An 11528-nucleotide genomic window follows, 5' to 3' on the forward strand; every position below is an offset into this window, starting at 1 on the left:
CTTTTGTGGTGTCTTACTGGGCAGGTCTTCAGCAGCTGCAGAGCATCTGAGATGTATGCTCTAGATGGCAGTGTATTTTTAAACTATGTTAGTTGAGCTGGGTAGAATATAAGCTTGGTCATTTAAATTGTTTTTTTTTCTTAAATGCTCTTTGCGTGCCACTTGCTTTCAAAGTAGAAATTAAAAGCTTCTTAGATTTTACAATATACATGCAAATAATAATAAGAATTCACAGAAAGTAGCAAGGAAAACAATAGTTTCCCCCTGCGTTTTTAACACTAAAATGTAGATTGTTTTTTTTCCCTGTAATGAGCAGCAACACGTGATACTTTGTTAATATTTCCCTTTCACAATGCTTTTGTGGAATTGTAATTTGGGTGTTTCATGCTCCTCTTCTTCCAGAGCCAAGGTCTGCTGATCAGACCACATCTCCCACGTTTAGCACAGACTCTCCTTGCATCAATAAGTGTCCACAGGATGTGGGTATGTAGAGGGGCTGCTTAGTGGGTGGAAAAGAATGGGGCCGTGGAGCACCTTTTTGCTGATTGGGCAGTTCTGAGGCATTTGTTTTTTTTTTTTTCATCAAAAGTTAATATTCCCTGTGAAAAGGAGACAGGAAAAAAATACGTTGCTAACAGAAAGGGGTTAAAAGAAAATTTTAAATAAGCCTTACAAAGACAAAAAAAAAAAAGTTGTCAGGGCCAGAAGGATAAAACAGTTGTTGAGTTAAATACAGTTTTATTAGTGACACATGCTTCATGTACAGGAAGTGTGTGCTATTCCCAAATTTACTCATCAAGCATCTGCCAGTCAGTGTTGTTGATCACTTCTATGCCTCATGCAGCACGTCTGACTGAATCCACTATCCACAGGTCTGCTGCAGCCCACTGAATGCAAATTTCTTCTCCACAGCAATCCAGCACAGGTTCGGTGACACACATACTATCGTTTATTTGCACTCGTCAGGCTTTCAATATGACATAAAATCATTGTAACATAATGCATTATTAAATATATTTTCCAACTGAAAAAGATAAACTTGACAGACTGTCAGCGAACATTTTTGTACTTTAGAAAAGGTTTGTAAAAAGAAACCCTGGAGTACATCCACCCATTAGTGTAAGTAAAGCTCACCGGCTATTCAGAGCAAGAAACTGTGTGGAACGAGCTTGCCCTTTGCCTCATTCTCTGGCTTGACTGTAAACAGGCTTTGAATTTTGCTTCTGAATGTCATTTAGACAGTGATTTGTATGAGCATAGTTGAGTCTATGGATTATTCACAAAGCGTTTACTCGGGCTGTTTGTTGTTTTTGGTGCTGCTTGGTCACCTTGATGTAATGTATTCTTTGCACTTTCATGGATGACTGAGTATGTTTGTAGAGGGGAAGAGGGGAAAAACGAAAGTTTCTAGGAGGCTGTATGAGTACTGTTACTGTGATTGTGAGGATCAGTCGCGAATTTAAGAGCTTATAGGGAATTCTCAGGCAATCTTTTTTCTCTTCATTGCATCCCTTTACCCCCCGAAAATTGAAAGCAAGAACTTTTGTGGAGCCAGGAGCTCAGGAATCCTTTACAAGGACCTCTGGGGCGTACACTCTCAGCTAGACAGAGGCAAGCCTGAATATATCTTGCTTGTCGTAGCCAGCCAGGGTTTTGTAAATGCCAGGTTCCTGCGAGCTCTTTTGCAAGATGGAGGTGTTGGGCTTCCGGGCCCCGCAGTGTTGGATCTGCCTCTTCCCAGAATGTCCTTGGCCTGGCTCGGGTTCATAGAAGCCTGCAGAGGTTTCCAGACCTCAGGCAGTCAGCTGCCTGTAAGATTTGTTTGTTTGTTTTAATGAAATTAAGTTGGCTTCATCCCGAGTAGATTTGGCCTTTTTGTTTTTTTAATAGGGGAAAAGATAACTGTGTAATATCCTTTTTGTGGAAAATTGCTACCTTTTACTTAGAACTGGGATAATGTTTTCTGAGATGTCAGGCTTCTGCAGAGACTGGAAAATCCAGATCTTAATGGAGGCCGTTTCTAAACGCATCATTGTAATATTTGCTAATAACTACTGTATTGATTGCTGTTATAAACCAGAGCCACAAATACTACTAATGTTGATTTCTGATTTCCACGCAAACAAATATTTTGAGATATTTTTCCAGACATAGATGTAGCTGAAAGTACATGTTGATCTCAGTTATTAACTTACACATCTCTTGCATCCCTGAAATCTAGAGGACAGGTACATGCAGGTTTGTCACCTCAGATTTGCCACTGAGAAACTGGGAATAATACAGCTCAGCAAAGTGAGAAAGGTTATCCATTGAGTAATGAAGCAACTTCCAAAGGTAGTAATAAGCAATATTTGGTTACATGTAGGTGCACCTTTTGGTTAAAAAAGGTATGGGTGTTTTGATAAAAATTCAATTACATTTCTTCACTGCATGGAACTTCAGAAAACTACATGTGTTAATTGTAGTTTCCACCTTCTTCCAGAAAGGTGGAAAAAGGGAGGAAATCCTGTTTGTTTCAAAAATCCTGTTTGTTTCAAAATGACCCAAGTAGAAAGATTTTCTTGTTGTCCCATTTATATGTGAAGATGCAGGGTTATTCTATTAAAGAGGTATTTTTCATTAAAATAATACATAAATATTTTATTTAATGAATTTGTGGCCTTGAGGCTTGACTTCAGTACACATGAACCATTTTCTATTTTTTTTACCAAAACTCTTAGTGAGCTGAATGAATTTCACATCCCCTAAGGAGATTCCTTTGCACAAGTGGAAGAACAGAAATGTCAAATGTTCTTTCAGGTGCACGTTTCCAGCTGTGATGGAGTACCTTTGGTCATGATTTGGCCCTGGATATTCCTTTAGGCAGGAATATCAAAGAAACCTCTGTTGTGCCTTGATATACTTCTGGCTAGTAAAAATGGAGCTGTCAGCTTCCAGTTGCTAATCCATTAATTTTTTTTTAAAGGTTAGGGTTACTGTTGACAAGTGACAGAGCACCCTGGTACAAACAACTGGAATGGGAGTTTAGCATATCTAAAAAGAAAGAGACAAAATTTTCTTAGTGCTTTTTGGCTTCAATATGAATTGTTTTGGAGAGGGGAAAAAAAACTTTAGTAAAATGGCTACAGTGTGGTCTATGTGTGCATTACCCTCGCTGCAGAAGAAGCATTTGTTTAGCTGATACAGTCTTCTGTAATTACCTTTCTGGACGTAAAATGCCCTGGAGGTGGAAGAGGAAAGGCCTCTCCTTTTCCTAACCTATAGCTCACTCTGAAATCAAATCATTCCTCACTGTGAAGAGTAGCCTCTTGGCTACACAAAAAACCTTTTACCCAGCATCTTTCTCTGAAGATAACTTAATTGGGAAAGATTCATAACTTCTGATACAATCTTCTTGTCTTCAAGTTCAATAGCCCAAGAAGATCATTTGAGATGAAGTTCCAAAATTAATCCTGAAGAATATGAGAAAAAGGAGTTCTTAGGTTAAAATGAATTGAACAGAATCCATTCCGTTCTTTAAAAAGAGAGAATACTGTCATTTTTTTATGTTATCTCTTATGCACCTCTTACTGCTGATCAAGGGGAGGTTCGGGTGCCTGGACTGCCCTGTCTTCTGTGTTCAGATGTTCAACTGTATTTGTTATCTCAATTTACTGCATACATTGGTGACAGAGGGAACACTGCCACTTAACTGAGGCTGAAGGTAGGCATGATTTCTGAAGAATGCAACGTGTAGTGCATCACAGTTGTCAGAGGCATTTTTCTGAAGGTGAGGAGTGCCAGGAATTTGGGGTACTGCAGCTGATTGTTGTGTTACTCATTCCCAGCTTGGGCTGGTCAGGGTAGTAGCAGCGATTTAATTCTGAGTTCTGTGGCTGCAGCATTCAGGAGAGAAATGCACCTCGGTGACTTTCTCTCAGATGATTTTGCCAGGGGAACAGAGATGGGGAGCAGGTCAGTTTTTCAGGTTTGTGTGAAATTTTCACAGGATTGTGACCCCAAGCCTTGGCTCTCTATCAGTACAAAATGCATGACATCTACATTCATTTGGGTCTGTTAGGGATAAAGAGGCCCCAGAGTTCTTGTGGGTGAGAGGCCTGTGATCTGTGTTTAGGATACTAAATCATTCCCCATTTTGGAGAGTCACTGGGTACAGAGGTATGTAACAGGGATACTGATGCTGGTCAGACATCTCACATCAGGCAAAACACACACTGCTTTTAAACACAGCTTATTTCAGGAGCTCATTTTTTATTAATATTCTTCTTTTATTTATTATTTTATATTGGCATCAAAGTGAAGCACGTTTGTAGGAAAAAATCTGCTTTTAGTACAGTAGTTGCAACAGTTGCTAAAACCTGGCATCATTTGCCACAACCAGCCATATCAGGGGCTACTGAAAGACGTGTCAGCTATGTCTTGATGTTAGGAAGGAAAAGCCAATATAAAGGTTATTTCATAGTTACTTGTCACTTCATCATTCACAGTTGAAGGCGGGACACTAGGTTTGATACCTACCCTCATAAATCACTGGCCTGATCTTCTGTGTCGCTACATTCCAGACAACACTAGGGGATATTTAGTTATTGTACCGTAACTTAGCTTAGACACCAGTTTTAATTGAGTCATTAGGGATATTAAATTTTTTCCACTCAAGAATGGCTTACAATACAGCGTGAAGTCCGTTCGTATCTTGAAGATTATTGCTCTAAGCAGTGAGCAAGAGTTAGAGCTCTTGCACAATGGTTATTTTTCTCTTGGTTTCGCTATCATTACTCGGTTACAGGAGTGTGCTAAAAGTGAGATTGCACTGAGAACGAGATAGGGCACAACTAACACTTCGTATGTAAGCTTCTGCCAAGTCCCTCTGAAATTTTCAAGTTTTTCTTCAGCGGAAGTGGGGCTAAGCAGAGCTTTAACAGAATCAAAGCAGTGTTTTCCCCAAGGCTTCAGCCATTTACCGTGTTTACTATTATCCTCTTAAATGTGTCTTTTATTATCCGTTACTACTTATCCATTCAAGAGGACAGTTCTTCAGCACTCTGAATTAATTATTACTCTAAGTTAGTTAATTCCTCTTGTTAGAGAAAGTTTTACCAAACTTTTGTGGGGAGGTATTATCAAATTGTTTTGCTGTTATTACAGCAAAGCTTAGCGTTGCACCTAAACTAAAAGAATTCAAGTAAGCAACTGTAGTATTCTTGACAAAATTATTATTTAATAGAACAATAAAATGTACTTTTTATTTTCTTTCTTAACAACAAATTCTTTAGGGCTTCTCTGAGAAATCAGAACATATCAGCAATCCAGAGGTTTCTTTTGTTCCATCAAACAAACCTTCTGAACACACGTTTTGCCTGCCTGTATTTCTACAAAGTTAAATCCTATCTTTCCCGTGAAGACCTCAAAAAATGAGATGAGAATGCTCAAGATCCTGTCATCTTCAGAAAATCCAACTGAAACATTCACAGGGAAAATCTGTGCTTTCAAAGCTTACGGAGTTCTGCTTTGCTCATGTCAATGCGTTATTTCAGATACTGTTTCTCATTGAACCTCTAATATCATTGTTTGTCTCGCAGAGTTACTGCCGGTTTGTACGGATCCTCACCTGTTCTGGGTCACTGTAGTATTCTAATTCCCAAAAGCATCTTTGAGATGCATTGGGTTGTTGAGCAGGAGCTGGGTGCACGTTTGCCTGTTCCATGTATGGGATCTCCACATGCTAACAAAACTTTAAAACAACAAATTGAGGGTCTGAAAGGTCAAAGAGAACTTAGAATCAGTGTGAGATTAAAGTTAACAGTTTTTCTAGGTGATGATAATTTGGCTATGTAAAGCAATTTATCTCCTGTCTCCCTCTGCGCACACGTATTAGGAAGGAAGAACTGACCAAGAAGTAATTGAATATAGGTGCTTATTACATATGGTCTAGAAAGCTGTTTAAGATCTTTCTGCTTGATGTGTAGTATATGAACAGCTACAGCATACATAATGTTTCTTTTTCTTTTTTTTTTTTTTTTTTTTTTTAGTGAAAGGTCTGAGCACTTTCGATCTCCCAGCAAGCAGTCCTCCTCTTCCTCCTGGTTACTCTGCTTGGAACTTGACCTGGGTCATGAGAGATACGTCCCCTTTCTTCTCCCATAGAGGACGACACAGTGAGTAGCATTTATATGTTATATTTATAACCTCAAGAGGCTGTAACTAACTGCCTAAGGATATTGGTATAATACTGGAGCAAAACAACACAAGTCAAATTGATTCATGATAAAATATCCATACTGTCAGCCCCTGAGAGCCCCAATAAGCCCTACTGTCCATTACCAGCCACCCCTGCCCCTGGGCCTAGGAGCCACATTTCAGCCCAGCCTGGGGTCAGGCTGATGTCCCAACGTGGCCTTGGCCCATCACCATCTCCGTGGAGGTGCCTGGTGACCTTGGCTGGCCCCACCTGCCCTGCTCCCTCAAAAACAAGGTCCCAGACTGTAATATTAGGGTGCTGTGTTAGAATCCAGTGATGCTATAAAGAGAAGAGCTGTGTACCCAACTTATTTTTTCCCTGTTCTCTGGTATGACCTATTTACTGACAAACCATAGCCATTCCACTGTGAAATACTATGGTCGTAGTTAGGACCAGACTGCATAAGGCAATATGTAATATGCAATCCAGAAAGTGACTGAAGTAGAATGTATCTACTATATATCTACTACCAGTCTCTATGAGGGGAGATAAGGTGCTGAGAGGCTAATAAGATTTACTCACCCCAAGCCTGTAATTATCTGCTTGAGGGAAAAGTTTGACCTACCTATATGAAGGAGTCCCATATTTCTTCAAATTTATGTTGCAGCCTTTTATGTGTGCAATATATATTCTTTCCACTGGCATACAATATCTGCTCCTAGCTGTTGTATCTGCTTGAACGATGAGGACACACCAATTTCATTTTGGAAGGGACAGTAGTACAATCTTTTTTCCCTCACTTGGCTTTCTCAGAAGTTGCAAGGATGATTTTTAATTTATCCTTTATTACTTCTTCCTAAACTCTGTGAGTTTCTCAGTAATACCATTCCAAGAGAAGGCTTTGTTCTTAAAACCTAAAAGCATTGATTCCATCTGACAGCATCACATGGAGATAAATGTACTGCATCTAAGCAGAAATGATTTATTATGATTTTAGCTGGTTGCACAAGACCAAATTCTACCATATTCCAACCATCTGTTTTGCAAGGAAAGGCAAGAGTTTGATGAGGTGTTACACAAAATACAATCTTCACTCAGGACAAGTCTAAACTGTTTTGTCCCTCAGTGAGTGTAATTCAGGACATGTACCTTGAAACTACTGGAGAATCTTGAAGAGGGGCAGGAGTAATTTGGTTTTTTCTTTAACATTTCCAAAAGTTGGCAGAACCTCCTTTAAATTAAAGGGGTAGCAGTGGCCCTCAAAGTCAGGCATTTCAGACTGGAACACCCCATAGCATCACTCTGCGGACATGCCTCCTGCCGCTTCAGATCCCCAGCGTACAGTATGTGTGGGTACGTGGAGTAGCGCCTTTAAGAATAGCCCAAGCCTAAGAGGGCAATTCTTAAAACTCCTCTCTATTCTTCTGCATACCTGCACCTTATATGCACATGGATGTTTATTAGTAAACTCTCCAGGGATCTAGATTTCTCTCCAGAACAGCTGTGAGCATGACAGGGACGGACAGTGCCTTTCAGCAGCTGATGATTGGCTCTGGATCTCAGCAGCTCTGTGAAGGTCACACAGGGACTCAGCAGAGGAAGGCAGAAGACAGTTAAACCATCCAGGTTCTAGGCGAGTAACCTTGTCTCAGGACCACCCCTGCCTTCTGATTAAGTGGTTAATCCAAAATCACATAATAAATCATTAGCAGAAGTAAAACCCAGCAGTCCTTTACTACTAGAGTGTCAGAAGCTTTCCTCACTGCTCCCAGCGTGATTAAGATTACAGAATGCTCTATAAAACGTCTATCAAAACTTTGTTTGCCTAATCATCTGATAGAACCCGTCTGATTAACAGGCTGACAGTGCTGGAGTGGGGCAATATTAGTTGTCTTCATTACTTTTTTCCCATGTTCCACTATTGAAGATATCTCTTTGATTGAAAGGCTGAGTAAATTTAAATGTAGGGTCCCTCTTCCTCTGCCAAACTAAGTTCCCTGCTTCTATGCTCAGTATTAAAAATTGTGATGGACTGCTTCTAGTAGTTCTGGCAGGAGCAGTGCTTGATGATACCTTTGAAACTATATGCAGCAATCCCAAGAGATAATCACTGGCACAACAGGATACTTGGAGTGATGCATTCATAAGACTTTCTCCTATCTTGTCTAGAGGTTTCTAGGTTTGTCTCCATCCAAGCATTGATTAATCATCTACCATCTCAGAGAGGTGCAAAATCCACCTGCCTTTCAGAAAATAAAGACTTCAAAAAAAACAGATGAAATCAAAATTATCTGGTAATTCAGGCTGCAGGATAGGAGGAGTCTTGAAATCTCCATATTTTTGTGTTTTCTTTTGAAGTACACTCAGACTATTTCATGTGGCTAGAACAAACTTTTAATGCCTTCTGCATATGTGGACTTATGGTAGCGTATTAATCTCCCATTTGCAGCACTGATGGAACTCCGTCCTGAGGCTTACATGATTAACTGCACCCAGCCACATATTTCATTTCTTGTCCTGGTTGGTTGAATATTAATTTTCTCTTCTGTATAGGTATTGTATAAGAAATCAATTGTCCACTGCATAAAATCCATTAAGCTTCTGTAACAGGGGTTCCAGACGTCAGGTGCCCCTTAAGGACTGGAAGCCTTCATGCAGTTAATACACCCCTCTCTGCCCCATCCTCTACATCCCTCCAGGCCAGCCAACAACACTGAACCTGGAGCACAACCCTGGCAGGGTATGGTGGCAACCGCTACTGACTGGGGGGAAAAAAAATAATCAAATGCAATTTAGCCCATCTAAATTCTGTTTTGAAAGAAGAACGTGTTTCATGAGAGTAATAGGCATAAGGGTTGCCATGTCTGACTGTTTGGGAAACAGGAGATGGGGTTTGCTCTTATGCCGCCGTGCTGTCTGTCTCTTTGCCAGGTCCCCCACTAGCAGCTGAACTCCTTGGCTGTTCTGAACCAGCTTTGTGCAAAATACAGAAGTACCCCTCTCAGGCTATCAGACTTTTGCAACATAGTTTACAGATTTTTTTTGCCCCCCCCCCAAGTTTGGGAAATAGTAGTGTTTTGGATTCCAAATTTAACTGGGGCTAAAACTCAGGGGGAAATAGCAGATTTGGCTACCAAATGACTAGTGTGCTTACAAAAGTCTACAAAAGGTGAGTTCAGCAGAGGAGGAGCACATACCTTCAAGAGTGCATAATCATTCTCATCTTTAATAGGTACTAAAAGCATAATCCAAAGGATGGCCTCTATTAACAACTTATTAATAATTTCACTTAGCTCTATGTCTGCAGAAAACTAATTTGACAGGGTTGTTGGGTTTTTTTTTACCACTTTGTAATGGAACGTTGTCTGTGATGAGTTCACAATTTCCTGAATTGGGTTTGCTAAAAAAAAAAAAAACCCACCAAAAAAAACGTTGGACTAATTTTACTGTGGAATAATTTGGGGTCATTCTCACTGTGCATTTGATGCTCAGTGGCACGGCAGTTGCTCAGAGAGGTGTCAGATGATTAATTTTTTTCTCTGGTAGGTTGTGTGCAACTTGCTGAATTCAAGTACTCATGCGCTTGCATTCAAAATACGATTTCATTCATGTGAGTTGGATACCAGCTAGATACTGCTGACATGAAACTCAATGAATCTGAACATCAAACAAAAGGGAAGAAAAACACAAGGGAGAGAAAGAGGGCACCAGCCAGATGAATTTGTGTTACAGTTAGGTTCCTATGACTACTTGTTTTATAAATCTACAACAAATTAGACTAATACTGATGTCTTCAGAATGACACAGCTATCATGATACTTGGCTCAGCATGACATGGATATGAACTAATTGTTACAAGTTCCTGTTTGGAAGGTGAGGTAAAGTCAGGCGAGGAATGAGAAGAATAATACTTTGTCCCAGAGGAAAAATGAATCAATGCTCTCTTAGTAAAGATATTGCAAAAGTGATGTACTACTTTAATTCAAACACATCCTTTTTGCAATCTTAGAAGAACTCTTACATAGTTTTGGAAATAGTGTTACGAATATAATAGGGCAAGGCTTCAATTAACAGCAGTTATTCACACCAGATTAATAGAATTGTTCCGTATAAAATAGCAGATGCTGTGACCCCATATACATATGCAAGAATTCTTGTTTAACAATTAGATGGTATTTTTGCCATGTGCAATGGTGCTGAAATCCAGGGGGAGGAAAATCACAGGAAAAGCAGCATCTGCCTCGCTGAACTGAAGGGTGTGCTAAGCAAGAAAAAAGAAAAAATCTTATTAGTGAGAAATTTTTACTTTCTTTCAAGTTATTCTTTTCCTTATAGCCTCTTTCATCTGTAGACAATATGCCAATGACAGCTCAACATTTTTTCAATAATAAAGTAACATACAGTAGGACAACAAATGTCTTTTCTCCCTGTCTCTCAAGTATTCATTTTCTCTAGAGATCTCTCAGACTTCATGCAAGAGGCCCCTTGTATGAATTGTCAAAACATGACAGTTCATCCAACCACTGTTTTGTGCCAACTGGAGCATGTTTTCTAACAATCGCTGTTAGTCAGTACTTCAGTCTTTTGGCCACAACTGGCATTAAAAATGCACTTTCATTTATTGTTTTTGCTGCATGCAGGGGAGACATGGTGGACAAATATTTCTTGTGTGGAGGACGAGCTCTGTCACTTCTCAGAGCCGAAGAATGAAAATGAGAGCTATTGCTGGTTATTCTCCCCACACCCCCTCCTCGCACCTCTCTCTGTAGCTGTCTTGAAAGACTGTGCTTATAATTGATTGATAAAGGAGTCCTGGCCCTCTTCTTTGTAGCTTGATTTCCACGGAACGAAGCAGCTGTCATGGATTTCGGTGATTCAGTCGCCGGTGCGCGCTGAGGAGCTGGGTGGATATAAAGTATTTGCTGTCATTTTTAAGATTCTCTTAACAAATAAATGAATGGGTGTGTTATTGCCGCTGTCTCTGAGCAGTGGCCCATCCGCCTGCGGCTCCCTCCCCACAGGATTAATTTCAGCGCTGCTGCCCTTAGGGAGAGCCCGGGGCTCCCCGGGAGGGAGCGCTCTGCCCGGGGGCGAGTCCCTCTTCCTACGGGGCAGGTGAATTTACGCCTCCCGGGGGTATACTGCTCCTCTAAAACTTTATTTCTTCAGAGCGCAACCGAATTTTAATAGCCGCCCCCCCGGCAGGTTTTCCTCTCAAAGCTGGCGGCGGGGGGACGAGCGGCGCTGGCGCAGTCAGCTCTGACCCCGCCGGGCGCGGAGCGGGCCCCTGCCCCGACATTATCCCCACCGAAAACGCGCCCGGGGCGCCGGGCAGAAACTAGACGCGGCG

The sequence above is a fragment of the Charadrius vociferus genome, unplaced genomic scaffold (assembly GCF_000708025.1).
Source record: "Charadrius vociferus isolate BGI_N301 unplaced genomic scaffold, ASM70802v2 scaffold610, whole genome shotgun sequence".
Classification (NCBI taxonomy): domain Eukaryota; kingdom Metazoa; phylum Chordata; class Aves; order Charadriiformes; family Charadriidae; genus Charadrius; species Charadrius vociferus.